Source organism: Protopterus annectens, chromosome 2.part0 (genome assembly GCF_019279795.1).
Source record: "Protopterus annectens isolate FY-2018-M chromosome 2.part0, PAN1.0, whole genome shotgun sequence".
Lineage (NCBI taxonomy): Eukaryota > Metazoa > Chordata > Ceratodontiformes > Protopteridae > Protopterus > Protopterus annectens.
Window position 1 is genome coordinate 1,406,907,651 of NC_056728.1, and position 20,342 is coordinate 1,406,927,992.

The 20,342-nt window shown below is 42.1% G+C and overlaps 1 protein-coding gene across 3 annotated transcripts in view; it reads left to right on the plus strand.

Annotated features, from left to right (window-relative positions):
• Positions 1 to 20,342, plus strand: part of LOC122793512 (malate synthase-like) — a 512,976-nt gene that overhangs the window by 89,496 nt on the left and 403,138 nt on the right. Inside the window, exon 2 of one of the 3 annotated variants that reach the window (XM_044061636.1) lies at positions 19,481 to 19,700. The exons of the other annotated variants lie outside the window; for them this stretch is intronic. The gene's annotated coding sequence lies outside the window, so the exon portion shown is untranslated. The remainder of the gene's footprint in view (positions 1 to 19,480; positions 19,701 to 20,342) is intronic. 3 annotated transcript variants of the gene reach the window in all.

The following is a 20,342-nucleotide window of genomic DNA, read 5'->3' on the forward strand; positions in this document are numbered from 1 at the left end:
AAAGAATAATTAGTAGAGCATATAAAATATTGCATGATAACCATATGAATCATTCAGAGGAGGTTAGAAAGGATTGGGGGGAGAGATTGGATAAGCAATTTACAAAGAAACAATAGGAGGATATATGTATGTCTCCCAAATATGCAACAAAATATAGAAGATTTAGCATTTTTGCCTCAAAATATTTACATAGATATTTTTATACCACAAGTAGACTCCATAGAATTTTTCCTCAGGCAGACGGTAAATGTTGGGGGTGTGAAGGGAAAGAAAGAGGTAATTGGGAACATATTTTCTGGGAGTTCAGTGAGTTGGTGGACTTTAAGGATTCCCTGCGGGATGCACTATCGAAGATGCTGGGTGGGCAGATTGGTCTGATGAGGGAGATGATTTTTCTGAGCTATGTTACAGAATCAGAATTGCCTAGAAATGGTAAAGCCTTGCTGTGTCTAATAATGGTGGCTGCCAAAAAAACAATTACTAGAAAATGGAAATCAAAATTTAAACCAACTATACTAGAAGTAGTGAATATAGTAACAGAGATAAAACAACTGGAAGTGAGATCTTTAGAAAAGTGTAGGAGCAAACTACATAGGAAAAATGGGAATTGTGGGAACAATATATACAAAGGAGGAATGTGATCTAAAAGGTGGCAAGACTTAAAGGAGCTGTATAATGTTTGAGTGAGAAAGATTGGGTAGGTTATAAGTGATGTATAATGTTTGCATCTGTGAGTGTGTCATGGTTTGTGATGTAAAATGCTTGCAACTAGGATTGTGTCAGCATGGTTTGTTCTCATTTATATAAATGTATGGTTGCCTATGTAGTAAGTGATGGTCTAATAAAGATGTTTCCTGTTTAGAAAAATGCAGGAATTGAATATTTTTTATAATATTGCTTAGGTTATATGATATATAGCAATATATGTGAAGTATGATGTTTTTTATGTTAATATAGTTTGATTACTTTTATATGAATGTAAATTTGCCTATGTCACAAGTGATAATTCAATAAAAGTGTTTGAAAAAAAAATCTTATCAGCCCCATTATTGAATACAATTTACCTTTTGGCCTACATTTGTCTAGATATATCACTCATCTGAGATTTATAACTAAAAAGATTCACAACCTCAAAAATCGTAGTTATCAGGAGAGATTGGCAGCCGATTCTCTGTACTCTGTCTCTTACAGACTCCTCCTTGGAGATCTGTGTCTATCCTTTTAAACCCTGAAAAATCCAACTCTATTTGGCCTACTCTTTTGCAGAACTAATGGGACCTTAAAAACTCAATTAAAGAAACTAAACCTTCATCAGCAGATAAATAAGTCAAGTTGGCATGATAGATTCATATCTCAACGTATCCTTCACCTCTAGACAAACTTCCACTACATGTCAAGCAGAGTAGTACCCTTGCCACTTTCATGGCAAACTTAGGTAACTGGATGAGCAGCCTCAAATTCTCCCCTTGTGTATCCTGTCTTGCACTCCTTTACACTACAAAGAATGTTGAATAGGGTTTTTTTTTGGTTAGACTTGAAATGATCTGCAGAGTGATTTTTAGTTCTTACATATGAATCTATGGACGTATATACCAAGCCTTATATAAGTTTGTAGGCCCAGCTTTGAAGGCCACAACTGAATGTTAATTTCAGACATCTCACTGTGGAAAAAATGCTTTGGTAATCGATTTGGTAAGGCATCCAATATTTGGAAATTAATTCTTGTTGTGTATAGCTCAGGTGACCAAATATTTCAGAAACATGATATCAGTTATCTTTCAGAATATATTACAAATACCATTACAAATTCAGAACCCATGAGGAGGTGATTGGAAGGTACTTCTAGAATCCTGGGAATTGGTATTGCAACTTAAAGTGCAGGCTTCTCCCAGGTCTAAATGAATTACTTGACTATTGCATCTGTTTTGTAGAATAATGCTGGAAAATGATAGGTTTTTATACGTGTACAAGTGCTGCGGTGCTTCGGTAGTGTTGTCGCCTCACAGTAAGACATTGTCCTGTTCGATTCTCAGCTAGAGCGTCTTCTGTGTGGAGACATGCGTGAATGGGCATACCTTCGTTGAAGGTTGTGCATCAGGGCTGGCAACTCGGCACGTAAAAATCTACTGCCAATCATTAGCGGACCAGAGTTCCGCTGTGGCGATCCCTAACCGGGAAAAAGTCGAAAGACACAACAACAAGTAAGGTTTTGTTTCGAAGTCCTATGAACTCACAGTATATTGTTTATTTCAAGCTTATGCACAAATACTATGAATTCAATAACATCAATTGTTTTAGTAGTACCTTTAGGTAATTTAATTGAGTATTTGTTCAATTTACTGTAGTATTTGTAGTGTGAGAGTGTATAAATTTCAGTGGTTTTACTTGTATTCCTTATTCTGATGAAGTCCTGTTGAAGGGCTGACAAAGCTCAATAAGATTCATTGCTTTCTATTTTATCAGCTTCAGTTGGCTGGACTTGTGGCGTTATTAGTGTGTTGTTTACTTTATATTACAAATATAGGCAGAAGGGGTAGCATGGTGCTTGTCAATCCAGCATGCTTCCAAGGCAAGGGACTAGGTTTTGAAATTATTTTAAGATGCATTGCATCTTAGTGTCAAATAATTGCTGTACAAAAAAACACTTGGGCTGCATTTCACAATATTATCTTTGTTCTTATAAGGGTGTCTCTCCTAGGAGTCCTGCTATAAAACAAAAGGCAACTGCTTGAATTTTGTCTCCCCAAGTCTAACCTTCTAAAAATACAAGTCCTGGAATGATTTTAAATTTATTAAGATGCAGTGTGAAATGAAAGATATGTCAGCCATTTATTCAACTTTTGAGGGCGTTTCTTTTATTTCCATAGTTGTGTGAACATAGGGTTAGTATATATAAGTAAAGTGGTGAAGTACCCAATGTCCTACAATGTGTTTATTCTTCTGTCACATGCATTTTAGTGGGTGTGTTTTTTGACAAGTTTTATTTGTCTAGTTTGCTGCCAGGTGGCTATGCATTAAGTCCTCACAGTGGACGCATCTCTTTATTTGCTTTTCTGGTTTAACTTTTTAAGTAACAGAAAAATGAAAAATCTGACATTCACCTATGCCATTCTACTAATGAATTTGTGCTAGATAAAGTATTTATGTAGGAACTATGAGGTAAGGGGACCAATGTGCTAGTCTGTGTGTTCGATAACATTGAATACTGAATCTGAAGGAGGTCAGTGTACTACAGTAAGAATCTATTCGCAATAACTAAACACAATGCTGCTATTCTATATACTTTGTACTCTTGTCTGCAGATTATTAGACTTTTTCAATAAAATATTATTAAAAACATAGAATGAGATTCCATTTAAAACATAAATAACAAGTGTTAATATATAACAATATATTGTTATAACAAATCTTGTATAATATAAGCTCTTGGAAAAATAAACCCCTTGCATTATAAACTCTTGTTCCCAGTAGGACATGACGTAATTAGCACAATCTGCCCCCATTGCTACTCCAGTTATTTGCTTGTAATGTTGTCCTTCAAAGTAGATATAATTGTTTTTTAATACTATTTCCATTAGGGTTATGTATTTATTGATTTGTTCTTGGTCATATAGACCTGTTTTAAATAACTGAATTTCTAGCCATGCTAGTCCCTCCTCATGTGATATGTCCACAGCTAGAGGGATTTGGCATGAATGGCCTGAAATTGTCCATAAATAGGCTTAAAAATGAAAGTAAAAGAAAAAGTCATGGGCATTCAGAATTGTCATTTAGCTGAAACAACTGATATCCTTAAAGGGTGATTTGCATATATTCCATGAGGCCTCTGATCCAAGAGGTTTAAGGTATCACACAGTTAGAAGTCTAGCTTTGCTAGATTTTTCTTTTTGTGTTTTTTAACCATTTGGTTATCTGTGTGACCTTTTTACTCTTTGTTTTAGTTTGTTAGTTAGGATATTTTGTAGACACCATAATGTTTATGGATATCAGCTGGGTATGACAACCCTGTGTTTCCAAAGATCGAACATTCCTCTTAAGCTTTGCTGATGATGTGATAAGAAGGCAGAAACATTCATGTCCACAGCTAGTGGGGTTTGGCTTTAATGGCCTGAAACTGTCAGTGAATACACTTAAGAAATCAAAGAAAAGTCATGGGTATTCAGAATTGCCATTTAGCTAAAACACCTGATATCCTTAAAGGGTGATTTGCATATATCCCATGAGGCCTCTGATGCAAGAGGTTAAAGGTATCACACAGCTAGAAGTCTAGCTTGCTAGATTTTTCTTTTTGTGTTTTTTAACCATGTGGTATGATGGAAAAAAGGTTACAAGCATCTATAGTAACCAACATCATATCATTGACAACTTCAGTCTGTCCCAACCTTTCCAAAAACTGCCATGAATCCCTAGTAATATATGGGATTGCCGTCAAATCTTTTTGTAAATTAACATCAAAATATTTACTAATGAAGCAGGTTTTAGAACATTTCCCATCTGCTATAGGTTGAAATTTTGGTGATGGATGCCAGGATGGTAAGTTCTGATGCTGAATTTTTCAATGAGGTCCTGTTCATATTACAGCTTTTCAACACAAAACCCATTTTAGGAAATGGACATGAGATTAGTGAAATATTTAGAAGTTATGTACTTACCATAACGTTCCATCTGAGTAGGTGGATTCATTTGTCTGCAACCTGTGGGTTATGGATCCGATATCGGATCCGAACCGGCATGGTTTATCCAGCTATGGATCCGAGCTCTTAGCTCCTCCCCTCACCCATAATGCCCTGCTCTCCCTACATGACCTCAGATCGAGTTTGCCCTGAATCAAAATACCCTCGAAAGGGGTAACACATAATATGCAGGAAACTGACAAGGCCAGGGGCATAGGAGGGCAGGATGGTTGCAAACAAATGAATCCACCTACTCATATGGAACGTTATGGTAAGTACATAACTTCTAAATCTGAAGTAGGAGATTCATTTGTCTGCAACCTGTGGGACAGAGTCCCCAGCTACCTGAATCTTGGGCGGCCGTCATGGAAGGATATTCCGGAGCACTGCGGAGCCAAAGGATGCTCTACCCCTAGATGTGATATCCAGCTTGTAATGAGAAATAAAGGTATGAGATGAAGCCCAAGTGGCTGCTGAACAAATGTCATCCAGAGGAATCCTAGCCTTAAAGGCCGCTGAGGTAGAAACTGACCGGGTCGAATGGGCGTGGATTCCCTCCAGTGCGGGCCTCCCAGAGGCTTGATAAGCTAGAAGAATACACTGCGAAATCCAGCGTGACAAGGAGACTTTGGAAATTGGCTTACCCAGATTGAATTTGGCAAAGGAAATGAACAACTGGTCGGATTGCCTATGACCAGCTGTCCTGTTAAGATAAAAACGAAGCTGCCTGTGAACATCCAAGGAATGCAGCTTGTATTCACCCTTGTTCTGATATTTAGGAAAGAAAACAAGTAGGTTAATGGACTGATTAATGTTTGCTTCTGAAGCTACCGTAGGAAGAAAGGAGGGATTGGTCCTGAGGTATACGCGGTCTGGATGGAAGACCAAGTAAGGAGGCTTTATGGATAAGGCTTGAAGCTCCGAAACTCTTTTGGCCAAAGTAATGGCTACTAAAAAGCAGTCTTGAGGGATAAAATTTAAGATCTACTGTGGCCGGTCAAGGCCTGAAGAACCAAAGAAAGATCCCATGGAGGAACCGCTTGCTTGACAGGGGTCTAAGGAGAAAGGTGCATTTCAGGAAGATTTTACACAATTTGGCAGACATAAGTGGTCCAGAGTCATGACCAACATGATAGTGAGAAATGGCAAGCTGCACTTTGACCGTGGAACTACTGGCACCATCATTAAAAAGAGTGGTTAGGAAGTCTAGCACCAGGGAAGGAACCGTGAAGGGATCTAGACCTTGCCGCTCCGCCCAAATGGAGAATCGTTTCCATTTACTGCGGTAAACTTTCCTGGTAGATGGTTTATGAGCCGCTACCAGGATGGCCTTAACGGGGGACGAGATACCGGGAGTCCTAATTAGGAGTGGAACTGGAGCAGCCAAGCAGTTAGCTTCAGGTTGTCCAGATTCGGAGTTGGTAGGTTCGATGGGTGCGATATCAGATCCGGAAAGGGATCTAGAATCCAAGGTGGATTCACCGAGTGAGACCTTAGGTAAGGGAACCAAATCTGTCGAGTCCAGAATGGGGCAATGAGGATCATTTTGCACCCCAACCGAGAGGCTTTCTGAAGAACTTGGAGCATCAGAGGCAACGGGGGGTAAGCGTAAAGAAGACCAGGAGGCCAAGCATGCACCAGAGCTCTCGGGAATCCCTGGAGGAGGGATTAGAGCGAAAAAACTGTCGCACTTGGTGTTTAAGGGAGACGCAAAGAGATCGCAACAAGGAGTTCCCCACCATGCGAAGATACATTTCGCTACTTGAACATTGAGAGACCACTCGTACGGGGAGAGAATGGTGTGACTGAGCTTGTCCGCAAGGATGTTGGACCGACACGGAATGTGCGTTGCAATGAGAAAGCAGTTGGTGGAGATCGCCCATTCATACACTCTCATGGCTTCTCGACATAAAGGATAAGACCTGGTTCCCCCCTGTTTGTTGATGTACCAGACAACCGACATGTTGTCTGACTGAATCGCAATTGTTCCCAGGGGAAGAAAGGCCTGAAGTGCTCGCAACGCCAAGAGCACTGCTCTCATCTCTAGAACATTGATATGCAGGGAGGTCTCTGAGTCGTTCCACGTGCCTTGGACCTTCCGGCCTGCAAAATGCCCCCCCCACCTGAGGCGGGAGGCGTCCGTGGTCACCGTGGCGAGAGGGGAGAAGCACAAAAGGGGTGGCCTCCATGAAGATCCTGTGAGTGGAGCCACCACAAGAGGGACCGCTTGCAAGCCTTGCTGATCGCAATGGGATGATGCAGAGGTAGAGCAAGATAAGACCACTGAACTTGAAGTGTCCACTGAAGGACCCGCATGTTGAACCTGGCAAATGGAAGAAGAGATATAGCTGCCGCCATGGACCCTAGAGCCCTCAGGACCAATTTCGCCGGAACTGAGCTGGAGTGGAGGATGGCCCGCACCTGGAGTCGCAGATTCTGAACTCTGTCGGCTGTGAGGAAGGCTCTTAACTCCCTCGTGTCTAACCTGGCACCTATAAAATCTATCAACTGAGTAGGGGCCAGGTTGGATTTTATCGTGATGCCTAGGCGGGGAGCTAGATGAAGAAAGGAGTCTCGCGCCAATGATAGTAGATGCCTTGTTGGGGCGGTAAGAAGCCAGTCGTCCAGGTACGGGAAGACCTGCACCCCCTGAAGCCTCAGGGTGGCCGCAACCACCGCTAATACTTTGGTGAACACCCTGGGGGCTGTGGTGAGACCAAAGGGAAGGACCCTGAATTGGTAGTGACTGGCTCCCAGCCGAAGTGAAGAAACCTCCTGGAGCCTGTCCATGAGTATGTGGTAGTACGCATCCTTGAGGTCTATAGAGCACATCCAGTGATTCTCTCCCAGAAGGGGGAGGATGGATTGCAAGGTGACCATCCGGAACTTCTCCTTGGGAACTGCCAGGTTTAACAGGGACAGGTCTAAAATTGGTCTTAGGTCCCCCGTCTTTTTTGGCACTAAAAAGAACCTGGAGTAGAACCCTGATCCGATCTGGTCTGGGGGGGATGGGCTGGATGGCTCTTTTCCCCAGCAGATGGCCAATTTCTGCCGAAGCGGCCTACCACTGAACGGGTGGGACGTCAGGGAGGGATTTTAATTTTGGAATGTGATGAAAGGGGATCTTGTATCCTCTGGATATAATGCGGAGGACCCAGCGGTCTGATGTTATGGACTCCCATGCCGCTAGGTGCTCCAACATCCCCGACTGCCTCCAGAGTGGAGCAGTCGGGCAACCCTTCAGGGCTGCTGCGCGGGCCGTTCAGAGAAAGGTTCTCTGGACCCGAAGTTCCTGGGAACCTCTCTGCCCCTGGGGCGGCGTCCTCCCTGTCCTCCTCTGCCACGGAAGGACTGGTTGTCTGGAGTGGGTTGGGATTGCTGCGACTTCCGGAACCACATCTTCTTCTGGCCCTTTTGGTTCCTAGAGTAGAACCTCTGGGGCACAGAGAAGCGGATTCCGACGGCAGACAGCGTCTTCCCGTCCTTTTCGCTCTGGGTCAAGGTATCGCGAACCGTCTTGCCAAAAAGGGCAGAACCATCAAAGGGGGCGTTCGCGAAGGACGCCTTGAAGGGCTCCGTGAAATCACAATGGCGGAGCCAGGCCTGGCGTCTCGTGACTAGGCCTACTCCTGCAGCTCTAGCGGCTCCCTCAGTAGCATGGGACAGCAACCGCATAGAGGTATTCGTCACGGACCGAAGAGTGACCATACGGGTGGAGTGCAAAAGTTTGTCCTCCTGCGACATGGACTCAGGGGGGGATGCAGCGTATTCTTTAATAAGATCGCGCTGCATCCTGATAACATGTGCCAGGTAGTTGAGTGCCCTCACTGAGAAGGTCGCTGAACTAAACATTCGCTTCCCCAAGCGGTCCATCATCCGAGACTCCTTGCTCGGAGGATGGACTGAGGGACTCTCCTGGGCAAGTTCCCTCTTGGTGGCTGCTGCCGTCAACATGGCATCTACCAGAGGCCCCTTACTCCAGTGGGCACGGTCTGCAGGGGGGCTAAGGATACGGTCTGGCCTTTTGGGGATTGGCTCCACAGTGTCCGGTTCCTTCCACGCCCTGGTGGTAATAAGGTCCACCAGGGGGTCGGCAGGAGGGGACACCCAAGAGGTAGACGGGCCCACTTCGAATGCCTCCAAGAACACGGACTCGTCTGAGGAAGACTTGGGGGCAGACCACCCTCCCCTTATGCGAAGCATTTCCATGATGTCTCCAAAGGAGACATCCTCGCGGGGTAATTTTGGGGAGCCTTCCCCTTCCTCCAAATCCGTGTCTTCTGTTAAAGACTCGGGGGAGTCTATGTGCCTCCTTTTACACGTATGCTTGCGAGTTGCTTCCTTGGGGGGGCTGTCCGAGGAGCCCTCGCAAGCAGTGTCTTGTTCCAATGGAACAGCTTGGGGCATTGGAGCGGACTGTCCCAGTGGCCGGATGGTGGCAGCCTGACCCAGTGCAGATGGAGCGTGGGAAGGAGCCGAAGCAAGTGCCGGGGGTCCGGAAGCCCGCAACAGGGCCCTCTCCACTACATCAAAAGCCGAGGGGGAGCCAGCCTCGACCAAAGGATCCGAAAGTCGGCTCCCCCTCGGATCCGAAGAGTGGATTGGAGCCGGCCCCGAGACACTCAGATCCGAGGGGCCAGTGCGCTCCGACACAGACGGTGCCGAAGGCACACTTGAGTCCCCCGGATCCGAAGCTCAGAGCCAGGCTCCGAGAGGTCGGATCTGAAACACTCGAGGGCAGGGTCAGATCCGAAGTACCTAGTAATATCGGAGCCGACCCACCCCCGGCTCCAAAGCTGCCCGGCTCTGAACGCTACGAACCCAGGTAGCAGGTCGGAGAAGGAGCTATAGGCTTGAAAAATGGGGTCAAGCTCCCCCCCAGAGGGGGGGAGGCAGGAGCACTCCCATCTGCATCTGGGCCTGGATGAACCTTCTCATCATCCGGTCCAGATCAGCATCAGAAAGGCTATACGTAGATCTCAAAGAGGCTACCGAGGTAGGCCTTGAGTGCCTCCTCGATAGCCTCGATGGAGATCGGGTCTCCTCCTCCTCCTCAGGCCCCGGTGAAAAGCAGACCGGAGACCGGAGCCGAGGAGGGGGAGAACCAGCAGCCAAGGAGGCCGGAGGAGAAGCCCGCTTAGCTGGCGGGGCCGAAATGGAGGTCTCAGCCCGCCGCTTGTGGTGCTTCTCCCTCCGGTCCTTTTTTCTTGCCTCCCTCTCCTCCAACCCAGCAGCGGGAGGTTGAGTCCCAGGTGGAGGAGGTGTAGCAGGTGAGGAGGGGACCATAGAAACAGTACCCACCACAGGAGCGGGAGCCGAAGCCGAGTCCGGGGGCAGAAGTCCCGCCAGGACCAGCTTCGACCTCCGCTCCTTCAATGCCCTGGGGTTGAACCCTGCACAAATGGAACATTCAGAAGTGAGGTGTTCAACCCCAAGGCATTGAAAGCACCGAGTGTGGCCATCAGCAAACAATTAGTGCTAACTAGCACACACACAGGCCCCAAACAGCACACACAAACAAAACTCTGAACCAGAGAGGGGAGGGAATTAAAATAAAGTTTTAAAAATAAGAATTTTAAACCAAAACTATCGAAACACTAAAGGGAACCTAATACAATCACACAAAACTAACTACAAAAATGTAATAAAACGCTTTATGAAGGATTTATAAAGATTTAGCTGAAGAGCTCAGACGATCCAATCTGGTTACCAGCGCGGCAAACTAGATCTGAGGTCATGTAGGGAGAGCAGGGCATTATGGGTGAGGGGAGGAGCTAAGAGCTCGGATCCATAGCTGGATAAACCATGCCGGTTCGGATCCGATATCAGATCCATAACCCACAGGTTGCAGACAAATGAATCTCCTACTTCAGATCTTATATTAGCAGACAGGGTAGATTAATGAATACATTTGGTTTGGGTTTTATAACTACATTCAATCAAGATGCCAGAGAAATTTCTGAAATAATTAAAAACAATTGGGAAATTTTACATTATGATCAAAATGGGGGGTACAAGGTGGGTAAGGCACCCAACATAGTGTTTAGAAAGGGTAGATAATTTAAGAATATTTTAGAAACAAGTGGTAAGTTGAACAATGTATATAATAACAGATTGAAGGGTAATTTTAAGTGTAGGATGTGTATGTTTTATCCCCATATTTTAGAAACTGGCAATTGTTATAATCTAAATGGTAGAGATATTTTTATAAATGGACACTTCAATTGTTGTAGTCAAAATGTGGTTTACATAGCAAAGTGCCAAAATTGTCCTATATTTTATATAGGGAAAACGAGTAGGTTTTTAAGAGTAGAGTTGGAGAACATATTTTGGATATTAAACATGGTAAAATGACTAATGCTTTGAGTAGACATATAAACTTGGTTATTCATTAAAGTTGTGGCTCTCCAGTAGCTTAGCTGTGCTTATTTTGGTTCTGCAGAAATGAAATCACAGTCATGCACACACCTCTTCCCCAGGAAGTCACACATATCCTCCCTTATCAGCACCTCAAATATATAATTCATTAATTGAACCCAGACTGCCTGGGCCATAGTCATGGTTTATCATTCTAAACCACAGTGCTTCCTTTCACAGTTGGAGGTTTCTTTAGAGACCAGGGGTAGGACCAGACTACAGAACAATCGCTGGTCCTTTGAGAGAGATATATAGAGCTTGAGAATAAGCTGTGTCTGTCTGTCTGCATGTGTGTGTGTGTGTGTGTGTGTGTGTGTGTGTGTGTGTGTGTGTGTGTGTGTGTGTGTGTGTGTGTGTGTGTGTGTAATTATCTAATACTGGTATTGAATCTGTGGTGGCCTAAATGTCATGATTTATTTTCATAGGTTCATAGGTTTATAGATTAGTACTAGGCTAAGTGCCCTTGTGGGCCATTTTAAGCCTAGCCAATTACTTGAATTTTTACCATTTGCTGGCCACATAGTTTTGCTGGGTACAAAAGTCTGACCTTTTTTTTACAGGAGAAATATGAAACTTTACACTTCAGCAATGACAAATAGTAGACATTCTTTACACATCAGATGTAATATGATTTATACATAGACTTTGTTTTTGTTTCAAAACTTAATTTTTAGATATACATATGCATTCATATAAGTGCATATTTATTAAAGTAATCATCAAATAAACATCACTGGAATAATGTAGTAATTATTCTTGAATAATCTTATGTCATTAAAAACTTTCTCCATATAATATGCTTTTAAGTATTACTTAAACAAAGATCATTACAAGACATTGTGAAGACCAGAGAGGATGCTTTAGTCTGCAAAGGGGGAACAGGAATAATGGAAGATTTATCTGGAGTACAGAAATACTTCTGGGAAAAGCATCTCTTTGTACAACGTAATGAAGTTTGGCAACATTTAAGCCTAATTATGCCTGTCAATATCCGATTGCATATATTATGTGATGAGTTATAAATTGCTGTGTGTGCTGAAAACTGCTTGCCATCAATGGATATCTATCTGCTCTTAACAAAAATGAGGAGCTACCCATCTATACAAGGCAACAGCAAAACTTGCTGTTTTGTACTATTTACCTTCTGTTCTGGAGTAATCATTACTATAACTGCATAGCTGTATACAAATACAAAAAACAATACACTACTAGTTATAGAATTCCTAGTGCCACACCTCAGGTATGTGGGGGGTTGTGGGGGATCCTACAAATAGTATATTAGAAAATTTAAATTTTGAAACTAAAGCAAAGTCTATGTACATAAACTAAGTAACCACATCAATAAAAAAAAAAATGACAATCTGATCTGTCAATTCTGGATGTGCGACCCTCAAGACAATATAAAAATATGCCCTTGTCAATTATTAAACTTAAATTTAACTTAAATGGAGTATGATTTCATCACCTATCAAGAAGTTAAAAAAAAAATGTATGAAGACCAGTCAGTGTACTTCGCCAACCATTGACTGAACACAAAAATTAAAATAGTGACTGAGTGCTTTCATCTTTACTACTTCAAAGACTTGTGTTCAGTAAATGGGTGGCAAAGTACACTGGTCGGTCTCCATACATTTTTTGTTTTTAGCTACATTTCTTTTTTGTCCATTTTGGTTACTTAGCAGAAAGTTGTAGAATCAGGATAGATATATATATATATATATATATATATATATATATATATATATATATATATATATATAGGTCCCCTTGACTTCATTGACATGCCGAAACACCGACGCTAAGAAGACTGACTCGAGAAGACCGACGAGACAGATGATCGACAAGGTGAAATCCTGACAGCCGAAACACCGACATGGGCAACGTGTGAGCGCAAGTCAGTAAGTGTGCGATATTGAGGGATTTAGCTTTAGGGAGCGGACAGGTAAGTGTGTGATAGTGAGGGATTTAGTGTTAGGGAGCGGACAGGTAAGTGTGTGATAGTGAGGGATTTAGCGTTAGGGAGCGGACAGGTAAGTGTGCGATAGTGAGGGATTTAGCGTTAGGGAGTGGACAGGTAAGTGTGAGATAGTGTGGGATTTAGGGTTAGGGTGCAGGAAAGGTGAGTGTGCGGTAGTGTCGGACTTAGGGTGCGGGTAAGGTAAGTGTGCGATAGTGACGAACTTTAGGTGTAGTGGCGGGTTAAGTGAGTTAGGGTTAGGGTGCGGGTAGGGTAAGTGTGCGGTAGTGTCGGACCTTAGGGTTAGGGTTTGGGTTAGGGTTAGTGCATGTATAGTTGTGTGTAATGTGTAGTTTATGTTTTGTGTGTCGGTGTTATGGTGTTCGGTTTTGTGAGTTGTCAGTTTTGTGCGTTTTCGGTGTTTTGGTGTCGTTGTTTTGAGTGTGGGGTTTGTGGCGTGTCAGTGTTGTGATAGGGATCCATATATATATATATATATATATATATATATATGTGTGTGTGTGTGTGTGTGTGTGTGTGTGGGCAACAGCAAATGAACATTAGATAGGTTACAATGATTCCTCATGTATGCAAAAAAATACTACTTTATAAAATGATTCTTCTTCAATGAAAAAAAGACTGTATTATAAAACAACTATGCAACCTTTAAACTTTGTATATATATATATATATATATATATATATATATATATATATATATATATATATATATATATATATATATATATATATATATATATATATATAAAACATAACTCCTATTATAAAACAACCATGCAACCTTTAAACCTTGTATATATATATATATATATATATATATATATATATATATATATATATATATATACATATATATATATATATATATATATATATATATAAAAAACATAACTCCTAGCATGGTGTCATCTCCCCATATCTGTGTCAGCCCACGTCTGTCCATCTGTTCAAGTTCACCTGCCTAAAACAGCAACTGTTCCTACTTTAGCATAACTCTAGGCATAAATAAACTCAGACAAAAAAGTTCTACCTGCAACATTATATGTACATGTCAATAAAAATTAAGTGACGATATTCACCCAAACCATGGCCCAACTCATCCTATTCCCACACTAGGTAATACTCCTCAAATTAATATCATTCCCACCCAAATTAGTCCTCAGTCAGCCCCAGTCTCCATTTACATCATATCAACATACAAAACATGTCACATGTCTTGTGTATTCAAATGAGACACTAGACTAGGTATTGTTCAAGTCGTTCATTATACATAAATCAGGAGCTGTAACTTGTGCATATACTTCATACTGCATATGCTTACTGACTAATTTGTCACTTCTAACATACACACACACACACACACACACACACACACACACACACACACACACACACACACACACACACACACACACACACACACACACACACACACACACACACACACGTGCATCTCCATTCAAGCTTACACTCACACGGACTGACTTCCCGGATAAATGGGGAGGTTGCGTCAGGAAGGGCATCTGGCGTAAAAATTCTGCCACATCACTTATGGCGCAAAAATCTCATATTTCCATACTGGATTGGTCGAGGCCTGTGTTAACAATGACCTACCACCAGTACTGTTAGCCTACAGGGTGCTGGCAGAAATTGGGCTATTGTTGGCCGAAGGAGAAGAGGATGGCAAAGGCATTCCCAAAGGCAGGAAGAGAGGAGGAAGGTTAGGAGTGTAGCAGTGAGGGTAGGAACTTTGAATGTTGGCAGTATGACTGGAATAGGAAGAGAGCTAGCTGATATGATGGAGAGAAGGAAGGTTGATATATTGTACATGCAAGAGACCAGATGGAAGGGAAGTAAGGCCAGGTGTTTAGGAAACGGGTTCAAATTGTTCTATCATGGTGTGGATGGCAGGAGAAATGGGGTAGGGGTTATACTAAAGGAACAATATGCCAAGAGTGTTTTAGACATGAAGAGAGTGTCTGACAGAGTGATGTTTATGAAGCTCGAAATTGATGGTGTAATGATGAATGTTGTTAGTGCATATGCTCCACAAGTTGGGTGTGCGATGGATGAGAAAGAGAAATTTTGGAGTGAGTTGGATGAAGTTGTGGTGAGTGTTCCCAAGGGTGAGAGACTAGTGATTGAAGTGGACTTTAATGGGCATGTTGGTGAAGTGAACAGAGGGGATGAGGAAGTGATGGGTAGGTATGGTGTTAAGGAGAGGAATGCAGAAGGTCAGATGATTGTGGATTTTGTGAAAAGGATGGACATGGCTGTGGTGAATACGTATTTTAAGAAGAGGGAGGAGCATAGGGTGACATACAAGAGTGGAGGAAGATGCACACAGGTGGATTATATCCTTTGTAAGAGGGCCAGTCTGAAGGAGATTGGAAACTGTAAAGTGGTGGCAGGGGAAAGTGTAGTTAAGCAGCATAGAATGGTGGTCTGTAGGATGACGTTGGTGATCAAGAAGAGGAGGAGGAGTGTGAAAGCAGTGCCAAGGATTAAATGGTGGTAGTTAAAAAAGGGTGATTGTGAAGTGGAGTTTAGGGAAGAGTTAAGACAGGCACTGGGAGGCAGTGGAGAGTTACCGAATAGCTGGGTAACTACAGCAGAACTAGTAAGGGAGACTGCTAGAAAGGTGCTTGGTGTAATATCTGGACAGAGGAAGGAGGACAAGGAGACCTGGTGGTGGAATGAGGAAGTACAGGAGAGTATACAGAGGAAGAGGCTGGCGAAGAAGAAGTGGGATTGTCAAAGAGATGAAGAAAGTAGACATGAGTATAAGGAAATGAGGCGTATGGCAAAGAGAGAGGTGGCGAAAGCTAAGGATAAGGCGTATGGAGAGTTGTATGAGAGATTGGACACTAAAGAGGGACAAAAGGACCTGTACCAATTGGCTAGACAGAGGGACAGAGCTGGGAAAGATGTGCAGCAAGTAAGGGTGATAAAGGATAGTGAGGGAAAGGTACTCACAAGAGAGGAGAGTGTGTTGAGTAGATGGAAAGAGTATTTTGAGAGGCTGATGAATGAAGAGAATGAGAGAGAGAAGGTTGGATGATGTGGGATAGTGAATCAGGAAGTGAAACAGATTAGCAAGGAAGAAGTAAGGACAACTATGAAGAGGATGAAAAATGGAAAGGCTGTTGGCCCAGATGACATACCAATGGAAGCATGGAGGTGCTTATTAGAAATGGCAGTGGAATTTTTAACTAGATTGTTTAATGAAATTTTGGAAAGTCAGAGGATGTCTGAGGAGTGGAGAAAAAGTGTTTTGGTACCTATCTTTAAGAATAAGGGTGATGTGCAGAGCTGCAGTAACTACAGAGGGATAAAATTGATCAGTCACAGCTTGAAGTTATGGGAAAGAGTAGTAGAAGCTAGGTTAAGAAGGGAAGTGATGATTAGTGATCAGCAGTATGGTTTCATGCCAGGAAAGAGCACTACAGATGCAATGTTTGCTCTGAGAGTGTTATTGCAGAAATACAGAGAAGGTCAGAAGGAGTTGCATTGTGTCTTTGTAGACTTGGAGAAGGCATATGACAGGGTGCCTAGAGAAGAGTTGTGGTATTGTAAGAAGAAGTCGGGAGTAGCAGAGAAGTATGTAAGAGTGGATATGTACGAGGGTAGTGTGACAGTGGTGAGGACTGCAGTGGGAGTGACAGATCCGTTTAAGGTGGAGGTGGGATTACATCAAGGATCAGCTCTGAGTCCTTTCTTATTTGCAGTGGTGATGGACAGGTTGACAGATGAGATCAGACAGGAGGCCCCGTGGACTCTGATGTTTGCAGATGACATTGTGATCTGTAGTGAGAGTAGGAATCAGGTTGAGGAGACTCTGGAGAGGTGGAGATATGCTCTAGAGAGCAGAGGAATGAAGGTCAGCAGGGCTAAGACAGAATATATGTGTGTAAATGAGAGGGAGGGTAGAGGAATGGTGAGGATGCAGGGAGTAGAGTTGGTAAAGGTGGATGAGTTTAAGTACTTGGGATCAACAGTTCAGAGTAACAGTGAATGTGGAAGAGAGGTGAAGAAGAGAGTACAGGCAGGGTGGAATGGGTGGAGAAGAGTGTCAGGAGTGATTTGTGACAGACGGGTACCAGTAAGAGTGAAAGGGAAGGTCTACAAGACAGTAGTGAGACCAGCAATGTTATATGGGTTGGAGACAGTGGCATTGACAAAAAGGCAGGAGTCAGAGCTGGAAGTGGCAGAGCTAAAGATGTTAAGATTTGCACTCGGTGTGACTAGGATGGATAGGATTAGGAATCAGTATATTAGAGGGTCAGCTCATGTTGGGCAGTTTGGGGAAAAAGCAAGAGACGAGATTGCGTTGGTTTGGACATGTGCTGAGGAGGGATGATGGGTATATTGGGAAAAAGGGTATGCGTTTGCAAATTCTACCTGATCTAGTTACATAAAAATTTTGACTGAATTTAGCAACAGGTGCAGTCTCTGTGGATTCATTCAGTACTGGAACATCCAGGTTTATATCCAAGTTGTTAGAAGAAAGCACACTTGTGTCGTTTGGCTTATCCCAGTTAGGGGTTGCCACAGCGGAATGCCGGTCCGCTAATGTTTGGTAGTGGATTTTTACGTGCCAAGTTACCAGCCCTGATGCACAACCTTCAACGAAGCAGTGCTGCCATATAACAGCACTTGGGTCTTGTGATGAGTTTCTGGCTGTTCATTCCTAATATGTGAAGTCCTTTTCTCTTTGTGCATTTTATTCAAGTACTTTGTTTTTGTTTTCTCTCTCAGATACTCAGCAGCATAATATATGGCTTTTTCACTTTCCATCACAATCTAGCAGCAGACTGGTATATAGAAGGTATATAAACTACAAAGACCAGAAAATTATCCACTTTATTATATTATAAATCACATAAAACAGTCTCTAGTGCCTCAGCAATGGTACATAGAAAGGTTGGAGGGTTAGGAAGGCAGGCACCATTTTCAAAAAGACAGAAAGACTGAATATATCTCCTTGCTCCTGACTTTTTTATTTTTTTTTGTTCAGGCCATCAAGTCAAAAGTTAGTTAAAAAAATCTGAGATGTGCACTTTAGTGCATCTACAACCTTATTACATCTGGAGTCCTAGCAGATGACATCTGGAGTCCTAGCAGACCCCAACCTTTAATTCAGTTGCTCTCTCCAAACTTAAATTGCAGTGAGTGTTGGCCAGTTACTGAATGTTAAAAGCATTGGGGGCTAAAAAGTAAGTCAAGATAATGGAAAAACAGAGGAGGGCCCTGGGGGGAGTGTAGGGGAGACTAGTGGGTAACAGGGGAATTCATGGAGTGTTGATTACAGTTAGATATCTAAGTGTAGTTAGTAAAGTGGATGTAATGAGTGAGTTTGTACTGAAGCAGTCTGTGGATCAAAGTGAACGACCACATCTTTTGGATCACAGGTTACAGTTATTGACCTGATGTAATGCAGCATTGTTTTACTGTATTTGACTCCACCCATTCAGTTGCTTCCTGTAGCTCCTCCTTGCTTTGAAGTCACCAGCCGCCTCTGGGTTCATCTACTGAATTTTCCAATTACAGGCCAATAGCTATACTATCACCTTTATCAGTAGTACTAGAGAAATATGCACATAATCAAATGCCTTACTCCTAGATATGCAAGCAGATCAGGAAAAATTAGAATTTTTGGATGAGTATATTGCTATACCTCTAGATGACTTGAAAAAATGTTCCTGCAGACAAGAGCTATATGTTGTACATGTGATGGTTCAGAAAGTGATGCTTGGGAAATTTGCACAACTACTTCAGTATAAAAATGACATGGGTAATATGCTAGGTCTTATACTTGCAAGATCATTTAACCTCAGCACAGGGATGTTTTTGTTGAGTGGGTGCAGAATAACATGCACTAAAAGAAGTGAAAGCATTGCTAGCTTTAATGCTGATGTTGGCTAAGAAAGCTATAATTAGGAAATGGAAAACCAAACACAATTCATCAATAAGAAAGGTAAAAACGGTGATTACAGAGATTAAAAATATGGAACTGAAAACTATTAAAGATCAGAAACAGGATCTCATAGTAAAATGTGCTTTATGGGATGCTGTAATGGAATTTGAGCTTGATGAGGATAAAGAACCTAAGATCTATATCTGTTTAATAAAATAGACTCCAATACAATGTGAGAAGTCTCTGGTCTGTTTGCTAAGACTTGTAAAATAGTGAAAATAAAATAATAATAGCATAACAGATGCTGACAAATGTATGAAACCAAACCTTGTAATTGCTGATATTCTGCTTCTTCCTATCAGTTACTCAATGCTTTTTATTTTTTTTAACCAGGCTTACTGCGCCTGGTTCATCTAACAGTTTTAGCAATACATCATCTGAAAGACCATGGCTTTAAAATATAATAATTACTCCTTCTTATTGCAACCACTGCAGTTCATCAGCTCCACTTGTCTCCACCATGAAAGCTTCATCCATCTTGGTATATTCTCCCTCCATCTTTCCATCATGAAGCAACAATCTAACATCCCACCAAAATAGTAGAGGAATTTTCCTGGTGTCCTAGACAAATTGTCCCAAGTTGGAATAAAAAACACCTCAGATTTCCCCTGGAAACAGGCCATATGTCAGTTGGGTCTAAAGTAGTCAGCAAAAGGTAAAAAAAATGTTTTATCTATATCTGTATCTATATCTATATCTATACATCTTTATTTTATGTACAAAATATATGTATATACACATACCTGAAATTACAAAAGAATGAAATACATCTGCAGATTATAATACATACTGTAACTCAGGGTAAAAAACAGAGGTGCTTTGTGCCAAGTAGAACAGAGTTATGTTGTTACAAATGAGGAAATAGACATCCATCTATGCCTGCTGTTAGCAGGGGCTTCTCCCCAGGAAAAAGAAGGAAAAACATTGAAGAACTGATTTATTTTAAAAAGGAAAATGAATATAATTATTAGTTTATTGTTTACATTATCTCGTAAGTCTGTGCATGCTATTGAGCATGTGTGGAGTTCCAAGAATGTTTGAAAAGCAAAAAGAGTAAAAAAATCAGTTTACTTTGTTTATTAAAACAACCCGGCATTGCAAGGTTCTTCCTGTCTTCTCCAGAAAATAGAATTAGTGCTCAAAATGTGGCTTAGTGGACTGTTGAGTGAAGAAATGTGGATGGAGCCATTTCCATTGGCTCACGCTACATCAGGTGATATAGACAGCTTGACTGAAACAGAAAAGCACAAAATAGCTCAGAAGAAGTAGGAGCAGAGAAAGAAAGTATTTTTTTAAA